The sequence below is a fragment of the Lepidochelys kempii genome, chromosome 11, assembly GCF_965140265.1.
Source record: "Lepidochelys kempii isolate rLepKem1 chromosome 11, rLepKem1.hap2, whole genome shotgun sequence".
NCBI classification, from domain to species: Eukaryota; Metazoa; Chordata; order Testudines; family Cheloniidae; genus Lepidochelys; species Lepidochelys kempii.
Window position 1 is genome coordinate 41730282 of NC_133266.1, and position 14311 is coordinate 41744592.

The window sequence follows — 14311 nt, forward strand, 5'->3', positions numbered from 1 at the left end:
TTCAATTCAATAAGTCATCTTAAATCACACAGCTTTGACGAAAGGGTGAAAAGGCAGAAATAAGTCTTGTGCCTGAAGAAGTTACTCAGAGCAGGAAGGTCCAGATACCACACAGAGACACTTTTTTTAAAATCCTGTCATTTTCTATCGTGTATTTCAGTCCGTTGTTTAATATTATAATAAAATTTGGAGGACCATGCGTTCTTTTGTGTTTAAGTGCCAAGCACATTGTCAGCATAACTAAAAACAAAGCAGTAACATAGGTCAGAGGCAAACTTATTAAACTTGTTAGAGCCCAACTCCATCCTGATTTTCAGTCCTTCCTCCTACCAGCAATTTTCTTTTGGTTGTAGTAAATGAGAAAGAGCCTTTAGCTGCTATTTTCTAAATATTCTCCCCTTTCCTTCTACATTAGATGGGGGGGTTATTTGCATAACAAAGTTGGAGTACCAGTTTCAAAGAGATGGTGGGGTGACTGTAGAGGCCTCCTGAAGCCAGCAAGTAGTAGTTTGAGCCAGCTGCATGACCAACAGTTTGGCGACCTGATCCAAAGCCCATTGAAAATGGATAGGTTTCAGAGTAGCAGCTGTGTTAGTCTGTATCCGTAAAAAGAAAAGGATTACTTGTGACACCTTAGAGACTAACAAATTCATTAGAGCATAATTGTAGCTCACAAAAGCTTATGCTCTAATAAATTTGTTAGTCTCTAAGGTGCCACAAGTACTCCTTTTCTTTTTATGAAAATGGATAGGAATCCTTCAATTGACTTCAGTAACCTTGAGATCTGGTTCTGGCTGAGGAAGTCACAAAAAGGATCCCTCTGCTGGTTTGAGTCAACAGGGAGGGCTGTTAGTCAGGAACATAACATTGGTACCCAGAAGACAACCACGGATCCAGTGATAAGTTGCTGTTTGAGCAGGAAATTTGCAACCAGTGAGCAGAGTTGAGTTTCAGGCAGTACTTTGGGTCAGGGACTATCTTTCTGTTGTGTTTCTACAGCATCTAGCACACTGGGGTCCTGGGTGCCACAGTAATTCAGATAATAATCATAATATTGAAAGGTCAGAAAAGCACTACCTTAGTATTCAGGCTGCCATGAGTCTCTAGGTACTTGGACACCCCCCCATCCTAGAATTATCTGAGAGTCAGAAGGCAGTCCAGGGAAGTGGCCTGGTAAATACAGCTCATGAAGGAGCTCTGTCTGTAAGGAAAATCCCAGTCAAGGTAATGGAACTTGAGAGGCTCTTTTGCTTTTTAGAAGGGTAGATTGCTGTTCTGAATGGAGAAGGCAGTTGTGAAAGTACTAACCTCTATCTCTTGCTAGCCAACAAGGGCCATGGCTAACTATTAGCAAGTAGGTCAAGGAGAACTCTAGCATTTGGAGGAAGCCACTGGCAAGATTGGCCCATGTCTCAAGTGGGTAGCCCTACAGTTGATTAAGAACACCATTTTTTCCATTTGATCCATTCAGACTCAATGAGGGGCTGGCCAGGAGGAAGGAAAAAATTAAAGTCCACTAAGCCCCAGGAAATTAGCAAACCAGAATGAGAAGATGGAATTGCATCAGTTCCTGAGATACTATCTGCATTTGGCTGGAGGTCAGTGTGGGGTATCCCATGTGGAAATAACATGAAAGTCATCAGGAGAATAGCTGTCTAAGACATGTATCCAGACACTAGTGCACAGAGTACTACATTGTTTCACAAAGGAGATTTTGACCCTTAGCCAGCATAAGTGACAGATCTTCAAAGAGCAGGACCTTCAGAGACTCTGTGATTCAGACTCTATATATTGTAAATAAAGGGACTGTCTATCATCTGGGACGTTGTTTCAGCCCCTGGCAGTTCACTATTCCTTAGTGTTGAGTTAAAACAGTTGAGTCAGGGCAAGTTTTGTTCCTTTTTACTTAGTAGTTTCTTTTTTACCAAGGAGAAGTAACTATTCAAAGTTGAGTTTGCAATTTACATTTTCATTTTTTACTCATCCTGTTGCCTGGCTTTTGATTCTGTATTCATACATGTAAATAAAGAGTACATTAGCTATTTTCCTCTACAATTTGAACAGCTTTATTATTTAATTAGTAGACAGAATAAGTTACCAAAGTAACATTATCAGGTAATGCAAAGCAGCAATTTGTTTTCTACAAAGAGAAAGTAGTCTTATACTCCTTTCACTTTCTGGACAAAGCAAGAACATTTTTATTGGTGGTAGGGAGAAAAAAACCTGTACTTTTCACAGGTGAGATCACGGAAGTCAGGATATTACCCATTCATTTCACCTTGTAATCTCCATTTTACTAAATTAACAAATCTAATTTTTCTAACTTCCTAGAAGTTAACCTCTGGGCCCCTTATTATCCACGTTGCTTTCTCTGTACTTCTTCAATTTGTACCCTCCAATATTATCAGAATGGATTGTATTCTTAATAGGACCTGATCCTACAAACTACCAGGCACAACATGTACTGTTGCAAATGAATATACACCAGGTAAAGTGTTTGCTGGAAAAGGTCCGTAATAGTGGCTCCCATTGTCAACAGTGTACATCAGACGATCCTTCTATCCTCCACATAAGAACAGCCTATGGGATAATAGGAATAAAAAAATAGTGGAGACTTACCTGCTGGAAAAATGCATCTCTTGTTATTTTACATGGAGTCTGGCAAATCTCTTGTTTCCTCTCCATTTCTTCACTTTCTAATTAGAAAAGTTTTTTATGTTAAGTGATATTGATTCCATGAAAAGAATTTAAACCCTCTCAATCATGAAAGCAGACGAGCCCTTCCTCTGCTAGAAAATACCAGTGAAATGGTCCCACATGATAAAAGGAAACACATTAAAAGGAGAATTCAATAAGTAGGTGCCAGGAAGGGGTGAAATCTGAAAGTAAAACAAGCCTAACATTTCTAGCAGGAAAAGATTAAACAGTAAGTTTCTAGGAGTTTTAAATACTTTGCAATGGAATTTAGTATGCAATAGGTACTGTAAGAAAAAAAGTTAGGGTTTTTTTGTTATACACATGTATATTGCTACACTGGAGTGAAACACTCAAATGAGGGCCAGCCACGCACATGACATGGCCTCCATTTTAAAAGTCCAGCTTTTCAAATCCACAACATGGTGCTGGAAGAGACTGGGTTGTGGGGGCAAAGGTAAAAACCTGAGTTTACCAATCAACTGGAGACTTTTCTTTGATTATTTGAATAAACTAGTTAACTCTCAAACTGATGTCTCTTGTAGAATCATTGGATTACCTCATTTCTCCTCCCAAACACTAATAATACTGAAAGTTGTGCATGATGCCCTAGGTGTGAGCTTAGTAGACATTTTTACAGCTGCTTCTGTTATGTGTTTTTTCCCTGCCATTTATAAATTCCATTGTTCTGTGAATTTTCCTATCTGTATGGAACAGTGAACTGAGGGTCTCAGTTTCTATCCAATATCAACTACAGTTCCTTTTCTTGAACAGTTCCTTGGAGCTTGTGACCCTTTAGGCCCTGATCTTGCAAATTGATCTGTACAGGTGCAGAGATCCACCCATGTGGAGCAGCTTGCAGGTTTAGGGCCTTAATGTATAAACCGTTTGCTATTTTCACTACTACTTTCTTCATTACTTTTCTTTTTAAAGTGATCAGGAAAGGGGATGGGTTTTGTGCCTTTTTGTGCTTCTTTGTGATCTATAAAGTAGGCTGAAAGGGTTGGGGAGGTTGAGTTGGGGGAGAAGATAAGGATTTTTTTAAAAAAACAATGGAAGACACATGGTAATTCATATGTCTACCATGTTTTTCCTGCAAAATAGTGACAGCCAGGTTTACGATCACCACAAATACCAAGAAATACCTGACAGAGGTTGGCAAGTTCAGTTGACTGTGTAAAACACTGGGGTCTGTCAAAGTTAAATATGTGGTAATAAAAACAGTTCTCTTACTTAGAAACAACTAGGAGGAAAATACAACATCCTTCTACTCCCTCACTTCAGGACTGAAAATATCACATCTGAGAGACTTAAACCAACAACAAAACTTCACACTGACCTCGGTAAAGTAAAACTCTAATGGAATTTAAAAAACCTAGCCAACCTCAGGTCTTCCGTGTGCATTGTTTATTAAAATAATACAATAAAAACACAACCTCTCCACTATCACTTCTGAAGATCACCATTGACTGTTGCTCATGCTACTTCTCAGACCATGCGCCAGTTTACTCCCAGTCATTTTAAACTGGTCCTATTCCAGCATTATTTGCCAGCCTTCGCAGTATAATATCACTCTCAAATGTCTATACTTTGCACATGTCCTTCTATTCCTGAAAATTAATAGGAGTTAGAATAATTCTGTATTATTTTCTAAAAATATTTTTCAATGTCTTGAGGGCCAGGTAATATCTAGATTATTGAAGTGCTACCAAAACAACAACACTCTTCCTAGGACTATGATGTCCGTTAATTGCAAATTAAGGGTGAAATCCTGGTCCAATTGACTTCTATGGTAGAACTCCCAGAGACTTCAATGGGGACAGGATTTCATCTCAGAACCCAGATCCCACAAACACTTTTGCACATGCTGAACTCTGTTCATGCAAGTAATCAAAGTCAATGGGACTACTTGAGTGTTTAAAGTTAAGCATTGGCATGAATGTTTGCAGGATCAGGACACATTTTCAATATAGCCTTTATTCCATAATTCTAAAGGCTGATTTTCAATAGCATAAATTGCACTTAAGAAGATTGGGAATCCTGCACATAAACTGCCTTGTACAAAATTTGACCTTTAACATTGGGTATGTTTCCCTAGAATGGTTTAATCTATCTATGGGTATAGTTGGGGAGGGGCAGGGCTGGTGTTGCACCCCAACCTGCAAGAATTTGCCCTTCCCCAATGAGCCCCATTAGCCTGAATGGAACTGCCCCTCCAAATATTGAAATCAAACTGAAACTATCCTTTCCTCCGCCCCCTTACCCTCCCCCTCAAAGAAGTTAGTGCTCTTTATTTTTTGTGCACATGCCACAAGTTTTTTTTCTGTCAGATTTTTAGTCTTTAAAACTGTCTGATTCAGAATATGGCAGGAGGTTTGTTTGTGTTTTTTAAAGGGAAAAGAAAAATCTTTGAAATCAGCCATCTTTTCAAAGTAGCCTTATCCTACAATATGCTAAGAATGGGTGAAGCTTGGCCAGACTTTTGAGATCCTGGTCTTAAATAATTCCTGATTTCATATACCCGATAAGATGAAACCAAGATGGCAGGAATGACAAAAGTTCTATCAAAATCAGCCACAGTTGCAGGAAATTTAGAGGTCTGGGATGTTCTCATCATATCCTAACTGATGATTCCTAGCCAGTGGTCTAGAGGAAGGGGGGGGGGGGAATTCCAAGATCCCTGTTTCCCAGGGAATGCGGACAATTCTTTCTTGCTCTCAAGTCTCACAATTAGTTTAATATTGTTTATGTTAGCAAGACTCACTGTAGTTAAACATCTAATCCCATTTGTAATCTGGCATACTATTCACATCCAAGGACCCTATCATCCTCTGCAAGAGAGATTCCTACACAGCAATGTACAACTGTGCCCATCGTAGTTTCCTATGATTTTTTCCATGCAGAGTTGGGTTTGCCCATAATGAAGATGTAGCAGAAGCGGAACAGCTCAGACTCTCTGGGATGGACTCAGCCCTTAGAATGCAGCGGTTGTTACAGCATGGTGGAGTGGGTAACCCAGCCTTCCCGCTCCTGGGCTCCATCAGGAAGTCCTCCATAAGGTCATCATACACAGTGACCTCCCCTTTAACTCCCAGCCCTGGGAACAGACAGAAGCAGCTCAGACTCCCAGAACTGCTACAGCAAGGTATGGGCAGGGATAAAACACCCAGAACATCACCATGCTGGACTTCTACTCCTGTAGGGTGCTGTTTGAAGGCTTCTCTGGCCCCTCCCATGCTTTAAACTCTAGGATTTAGAGGCTGTCCCATTCTTCACGGGGCAGCATGTGTCCCTTGGAACCAGTGCTCTGCTGAGCTATCAGAAGTGACTCCTAGAGAGATGTGGTAGTCATGCACTTTTGAAACCTGGGAGTGAGGCAGTCTCCTGTCTTGGATGGCAGCTCCAAAGGTACCAATGCTATCAAGGGATGGAAATTCTTTGAGGAGATGGGCATTTAGGAGTGGGAGTGTGGGACTTTAAGGATGGGAGTGTTTGAGTAATTTCAGTTATAGCACATTATCACTGTGTATTTGAGTTGCTGTCTGGGAACTGACAGGTCTGTTTATTTTAGTGCATTTTCTGAAAGTTTTCAAGGGTTCCCAGGATGGCTGCTCTTTTATTACAGCTTGTGTTAACCTAAATAAAAGACACTAGCCTGCTTCTTTGTCATCAGGTTCCAACACAGGTCAGAACTAACAGGTGCTTTTCAACTCCAATTAGGAGTGTGTCCCTCTATGATGTTCTCCGTTCTACATGGGATTCCAGAACGGAAACTGTGAGAAATGCACAATCAAGACTGCATGCTGAAAGCTTAGATTATGTACTTTAATGCTTGCTTTTTGTTATATCCATTTCTTTCCTCTTCTTGAGTCAGGGCATGTTTGATGGGGTGACTGATTTTGTTTAGTTAATTTCTGCAGGCTTGCTTTGCCTTCAAGTGCTTACACGGAGGAACTGTCTTAACTATTGCACTTCAGTATTCACAGTCTCTTCTGGATGGCTCTGCCTTTTTTTCCCCTTTGCTATCCACAGTAACTTATCTTTCATCTACAACTATCTTCTACACTGTACACTTCAGACCCTCCTGTGCTTGGCATGCTCACCTCTCTAAAAATATCATCCATGAACTTTTTATTCTTCTTAACGTTGTGTAGCAAGGAAAGTTGGCTCTCAAGATCAGCAATCTTGCTTCTAGCTGCTCAGGAAATAAATGCACATACATACATTCCCTTGGATGCCAGCCCCATATCTACCACTCCTCTGATTCACAGTCCTTCATACCCTACACAAAAGAAAGAAATAATGAAAGAAATTGGCAGCCAAATCCCATTATTTCTCCCTACTTCTGAAAAGATTAATTATAAGAAAAAGAGAAGTGTCCATTTTTGACAGTGCAACAGAAGTTAGGTATTGTGTGGCGTTATTGCCCCTCTTGCTGTGATACATGTATGATGTTAGTCTGAGATGCTTTTATGAATTTTGATTGTTTTTCTTTAATCTTTTGTTGCGGAGAGAAGAAGAATAATGATCTGGCATGAACAGGAATCTCCATGCCTCTAAGCAATGACATTAAGTTACAATCTTCTAAACCAGCTACATTTTGTAATTTTATGGAAAAATAAATATCCATCCTTTTCCACGTATTGCAGCTGTCTTTCCCTGGTTTTTAAAACCAGTCTAAAATAAGTTAGAAGAATAGGCCTCTATTTCTACTCTGTCATTCAACAGTTAAGGGTATAAGAAATTATAGTCAATGCTCTTGTTGAATAGTAGATATATAATTTAACAAATGAACTTTCATTTTAACCCATTTTATGTTAAATACTACGATAAAACCGTAGATATTTAGCAGTATTACATTTTTTTAGTGACACTAAGGTTAGTCACTGGAGCTATTATATTCTCAGATAAATGATAATCACTCTAGTATTATTACTAGAAAGACAAACACACATAATAAAATTAGTCAATTAAATCTGCAAGTTAATTTTATGCAGGAGGGAACAATGCATTTTCTGAAGTGCTTCTTTCTTCCAAGGAACTAAGGCCCCAGGTCAGTGGTACCTCAGCATGGACTTAAAAGTTAAACACATGCTTAAGTGCTCTCCTGAATTGATTCTCTAGTCTCCAATAATGTTGTCAATAGTGAAGCAGGCATTGCTAGATCACTTCATTCACTTATTTGCAAGAAATGAAAAAGCACCGCTCAGAAGTGGCTTTCAAAAAGTCAGATATAAAACCATTTCTTGGGTTTCTAAGTGTGCCACAAAACCTTGTCAGCTGCCTTTTTTGTTGCTTTTGAGGAAAAGTAACTTACCATTAAGAAGAATTAATGGTACTAGCTGACTTCTGAAAAATCAACTCAGCCAGATATTGCTCTGGACAAATAGAAATCAATAAGAATTAAAAATGTTAATAGAGTATTTCTCACAGGCAGGCCAATGGAGCTGATTGTAGCACTTTGTTTAGCACGCATCAAAAAATTGGAAGCCAGGATGATAATGAGCTGAGCCCTATTCATTTCTTCCATTTTCTCATTGAATCAACCATCATTTGTCCAAATTCAGTTTGGTCATCAGTATAAATACTCAGCCAAGAAACACAGAAAACATTTCAATAGACACCCAAAACTGAGTCTAGGCCAGTGTTTCCTAGGGAAAGGTGATTAAACTTGTAGAGCATCTCACATCTCCTGTTGTAATCTTATATAAAATTTCAGATGTATTGTATGGAGGTACAAATCTGAGCGCTTCCAACTGCTGAAAACACAGACATCTTCACTGCTGCAACTAACCCTGTTTGAAGACAATTACAGCTTGCAAGATGAAGTATTCTCATCTCTCATGACATATTACTATTGAACAAGACCAACGCTTCAGATCTCCAGCAGTGTTTATTATCAAAGCAATGACCTAAGATTTCAAACTACCATAGTATCTGAGCACCTGACACCCATAATGGATTTTATCCTCCAAACACTCATGTGAGGTAGGGAGGGTATTATCCCCATTTCACAGATGGGAAACTGAAGCACAGGGGAGGATGAAGGGGCTTGTCCCAGGTCACACAGGAAGTTTTGTGACAACCCAAGTCTCTCAAGTCCCAGTCCAGAACTCACTAGATCATCCTTCCTGATCCACTGAGAAACACCATAGTTAACACACGTTAATAGAGGAGTTGTACTTCCATTGTTATTTGGTTATTTATGTTTAATAAAATACATTTCAAAATAAACTTAATACTCTGTTTCACCTGTCAGTGAATGTTTCTGCTACATCCCTGGTTAGAGGGCCTACACCAAATAAAGAAATAAAAAATGGTAAGGCATGGAATTAACTCAGAATTAACTCCCTGCAAATTCATTCAGAACACACATGCCTATTTCAACCTACCTCTGTCCCTTTACAGTTTTAGGGAAACATTTTCCCTTCTTGTTGAAGATTTTTTACATTAACACACTTTCACCATTTGAAATGTAATGTAACCGTGAGGGCAATATAAAATGCATTTTGCTTTCTCTGCAAAGAAAAAATGAAGAGGGCCAGGTCAATGATGGGATTCCCTATGTTAGCATTGACAGAACCTAAACAGATTTAAGAGCAATTTCATGTATTTGCATTCTGGGTTACTCAGAAAAAGAGCTAAAAGGAAAAGTTGATTGAGAAGCCCATGCCCACCAATAGTCAGAGTGGTTTTGAGATTCTACTGGGGACTGAACATCAGTGGTTGAGGGCTGATGAAGTTTGCAAAATCCACCATAAACCCCTCCACCATCCCAATTTTTTTTCTTTTGTAGCCTAATGTCATTATCTACTGTATTTATAGAGTGCTTATCACTTTAGTGGCTAGATGCTGTGATACTCTATAACATGGAGTATTAAATAGTAGCCTTTTGGGGCTATTTTGATAATTAATGGTGGTGCCTTGGAAGTAGCTGCAGATTATTTTGAGGTTCTTTTTCCTCTTTTTTTTTGGCGGGGGGGGGTGTTGCACAGTACTTTAAAAAACTTGTTTAAACCCCACCTTTACAATATTAGTAATTGTTTCCTTGTGGGATAGCGCTTTGCTCTCAATCATCTCCTGATGGTTTTCAATTCTAGCCACCCGCCCATCTAAGTTGTTAATTCTCTCTGACATTTTCCTGCATCTTTCTTCAAGAGAAGAAAGAGGACATTGAAGCATATCGTGCCGAGTCTCAAGCAGTTCCCGAATTGATCCATCATGGCTTAGGCTGGCAAGAGGGCAACACGCCTCAGAGACAGAACATGACAGAATTTGTTGAGGAATCTTTGAGCCAGCAGCATGCTGCTTGAAAAGTCTTTTTCTTTCAGACATGTTCTTGCCTTCATTACCAAATATAGAACCTATTCTTTCAACTGATACTACTTTCTCCACATGCGGTATCAAATGGTGGGAAAAGGTAATGCTGAAAAAATACCTAAGATACGCTGTCAAGTATGGTACATGAGTAGATCATAAGCTCCGCTAGAGCCTGATCCTGCAACCACATGAACAGTAACTTACTCATCCGAGTAGTCCCACCGACTTCAATGGCATTCCTCAAATGAACAGAGTTACTCACATATGTACATGGTTACTGGATTGGGCCCTTAGAATAAAGGCTTTTCATGGCAAGGACTCTTTTTACACATTCAGTGTAGCAGCACCAAGCACAGCAGACATTTAAAGATGTACAAGCATTTATATATAAAATTCGTGAAAGTACATTAGATGGAATTATTTGTAACAACAAAGTATAATTAATAACAAAGATTTAAAAATCCCCATCACCTACGGCGCATTTGGTCCTCCCATAAACTACACACACAACTGCCAGTAGCTGTCATGGAACCTCCTTGTTCCTATACTGTAGGGCGGTGGCTCTCAACCTTTCCAGACTACTGTACCCCTTTCAGGAGTCTGATTTGTCTTGCGTACCCCCAAGTTTCACCTCACTTAAAAACCACTTGCTTACAAAATCAGATATAAAAATACAAAAGTATCACTGCACACTATTGCAGAAAAATTGCTTTCTCATTTATATCGTATAATTATAAAATAAAATCAATTGGAATATAAATATTGTACTTACATTTCAGTGCATAGTATATAGAACAGTATAAATAAGTCGTATGAAATTTTAGTTTGTACTGACTTCGCTAGTGCTTTTTATGTAGCTTGTTGTAAAACTAGGCAAATATCTAGATGAGTGGATGTACCCCCTGGAATACTTCTGCACACCTCCAGGAATACACATACCCTTGGTTGAGAACCACTGCTGTAGGGAAACAGAATCACAGTCTCTTCTCCCATGTGAGCACCAAACACTCTGCACTGTCACACAGCAGCCTCTCTTTCTATTTCATTTCTGTGTTGTTTGTCTTTAGCTTAGAGGTGGGCAAACTGATATGGCCCACGGGACCGTCCTGCCTGGCCCTTGAGCTCCCAGCCAGGGAGGCTAGCCCCCGGCCCCTCCCCTGCCTCCCCCGCCCACACGGGCGGCTCCGGCCTGGCGGCAGAGCTGCTCCTGCTGCTCTGAGCTGCATGGTAAGGGGGTGGGGGAGTTGGATAAGAGGTAGGGGGTGGTTGGGGACAGGGAGTGGTTGAATAGGTGTGGGAGGCCTGTCGGGGGCGGGGGTGTGGATAGGGGGTTGGGGCAGTCGGGGGGGGGGGTGGGCAGATGGGGGTGGGGTCCCGGGAGGGCAGTTTGGAGCGTGGGGTCCCGGGTGGCAGTGGTCAGGGGACAAGGAGCAGGGGGGATTGGATGGGTTGGGGGTTCTGAGGGAGGCAGTTAGGGGGCAGGAGCCAGGCTGTTTGCGGAGGCACTGCCTTCCCTACCTGGGCCTCCATACACTTTTGCACCCTGATGTGGTTCTCGGCCCAAAGAGTTTGCCCACCCCTGCTCTACACCAAGCCACTTTAGTAGTGTTAGTAGGTTATCGGTACATGCCTTGGGCAAGTTCACTCCCCCAAGAAGTGCACAAATAGCCTGGTGCTGTACATTGTGGCATAGCTTAGTGCTTTCAGAGGATGGCATATTAGCTTTTAAATTTAAGATGAAACTATTGTATAAAAACAATTTTGGGAGTGTTCATGCAATGTATCCTTCCACCATGAAAAATATTTCCTAGGAAAAGGATCAGAAGAGTAGGGAAAAAGTGAAAGTCTCACTCACTCATATAAGATTTCCTGAATTGTTAAGATCCCTTTTCTCTCTTTCTGTGCCCCGGAAACCAGGCTGCCATTTTAGCAGCATTTTGTGCCCCCAAAGCCATGTCAATATCATTTTTTATTATAAAAAGAAATCAACAGTTCCCAGTTTAATCCTTACCCTAGGCACTCAGTTTAGAGTGCTGAAGGCCCACAGACTGCCACTGAAAGAGACAGAGAGCTTAAAATTGTCATTTTCTCTTTTGGCCCTTCCCTGTCAGTTTCCCTGCTTCTCTTCACATCTTTCCCCCAGACTCCCTTTAAAATAGGAACAAACAGCAAATCCTCTCCCCACTCCCCTCCCCAGCCATTTGACGTAATGGCCATACGGCTTCACGTCCATTTCAGCGATGATGTCCCAGTTGTGTACCATTAGGAATCGGGAGCACAGCAATGACACCATCAAAAAGGCTCAATAAAGTAGTGGCTTTAGGCAACTGGCACCCACAACCACATTCAACTGTGTTCTCTACCCTCCCGACATAGGACTTTCTCCCCTTATATTCTCTACTCTCCCCTTCCATTCTGTACAGTTTCCCTTTCTCCCAGCTCTTCCTCCTATTCTTGTGCAGTCTCCACCTGTTATTTTTCTTTTCATTTGTTTCTTTGTGCAGGCAGGAGAGCAGCAAAGCGAAACTTCTTAGAATTTTGCTGTTGGTGCTCAGCCCAGATAATGCTTCAAAATCCACAATTCCAGTCCGTTTCACCTTGCTGCTTCCAGTACATGATGCATTCATGTTAAGGCTCTCCATTCCATAAGAAACAAAGATCTTTGAAAAAAATATACTATTGGTCATAACGTACAAAATGTATGCTTGCATAAACCCATGCATAGTAAAGTCCATATTTATCCTTGTTCACTTGAATATTAAAAAAGAGTTACTAAGAGAGCCAATCAGCCCATCTCAAAATTTCTCAGATATACATAGAACGATATGCAACATTATGGTTTTCACCATACCGAAAGAGTAGCTATTTATGATGAGTCATTCAGGCTAAAAGTAAACAATGAAACAAGAATGTATAAGAGCGAAGTCTACATAAGTGAGCAGTGGGTCACAGAGATCCATTGCCAAAGGGTCCCCTGTTCTTTGCAAACAACTTTCACCTCAGCCCTGACACTCACTACACCAAACATGTGTCTTACAGGCTATTTATACATAAAGAGTAACATATCTACAGAAAGCTCATAACTTATCAAGATTCAGAGTCATTGTGAAATATATGTATGGGTAATTTTTAAGGAATTACATGTTTATATTGAAAATATGCTTTAAGGCAGCGATACTCAGACCTCTGTGGTTCAGGAGCCAAATTAGTGATCAACATTATCTAAAAGAGACATAGTAGTGTGAATTCATTGTTTCCTTTACTTATATATATATATAATTAATTCTCACAGCAAAATGACTAACCAAGTATTATTTTATCAATTACAATTGGTTAATAACATAGTAAAAGCATCCTGATTAATAATTAAATCACACTATTTTAATATGTGCTGCAAAGAGCCATAGGGGACACATTAAAGAGCCACTTCTGGCTCACAAGCCTCAGTCTGAGTATCACTGCTTTAAGGACTTGGTCCCCAGGAGGTAATATGTCTCTGTGATGACCCATTCAAGCAAGAGGAAGTTGTCAACCCTCCCTAGTAGCTAGCAACGTAATGCAAGGTTCTATTGTCTACCCTTGCCTCTTCCCAGAACAGTCAATGGAAAACCATGAGACACAATTGCAAACTACTGAAACAATGTGGAGGTGAAAAGGAATGTTACGGCAGGCAGGAGATCACCCTGGTTAGGAATAAAGACAGTTTCAGTATAACACAGCGTAGGGAAAGGCACTTTGGATCCATTCACTGAGGAAACCCCTTGAGGAGCAGAGGGCTTTCAAGTACTTTTGGATCCTAGCTCTTATGAAACCAACCAGCTCTGCAACAGATTGAACTTTAGGAGGAAAAACCTGCTATATTAGAGTGGAAAGATAGCGATTGGTAAATGTAGACCCAGGTTTGCATTTTATTATTTTGTTTTGAGTTGTAACCATCTGGTTCCATCGCTTTCTCTCACTTCTAGTTAAATCTTTATTCTTTCTTAAATAAACTTACTTTCATTTTATCAAAGTGCTCACAAGTGCTGTGGGCTTTACAGGAGCAGTGGCTTACAAGAAAACTGGCAACCTGAGGTACGCTGCACCTTTGGGTGCAGAGTATCTACAATTTCTGTGAGACACTAGTATCATGGACTAGATATCACAGAGGAACAAGCTAAGGGAACTATTATTAATATACAAGGGAAAGTTAGGGCTGGCTTAGCCCAGAGGAGAGTGCTTGAGTGGCTGAAGGGCTGGCAGCAACAGGGAGCTGACACCCAGCTGTCACAAGCAAGACTCCCTCTCACCAGAGGCA

The 14311-nt window shown here is 40.5% G+C and overlaps 1 long non-coding RNA gene across 1 annotated transcript; it reads left to right on the plus strand.

The window, feature by feature from the left end:
• The first annotated feature begins 704 nt into the window (after positions 1-704).
• LOC140895654 (uncharacterized) lies at positions 705-8933 on the plus strand. The gene is made up of 2 exons (XR_012154297.1): positions 705-4037; positions 5598-8933. It is a non-coding gene; the product is annotated as an uncharacterized lncRNA (long non-coding RNA).
• Positions 8934-14311: the final 5378 nt, after the last annotated feature.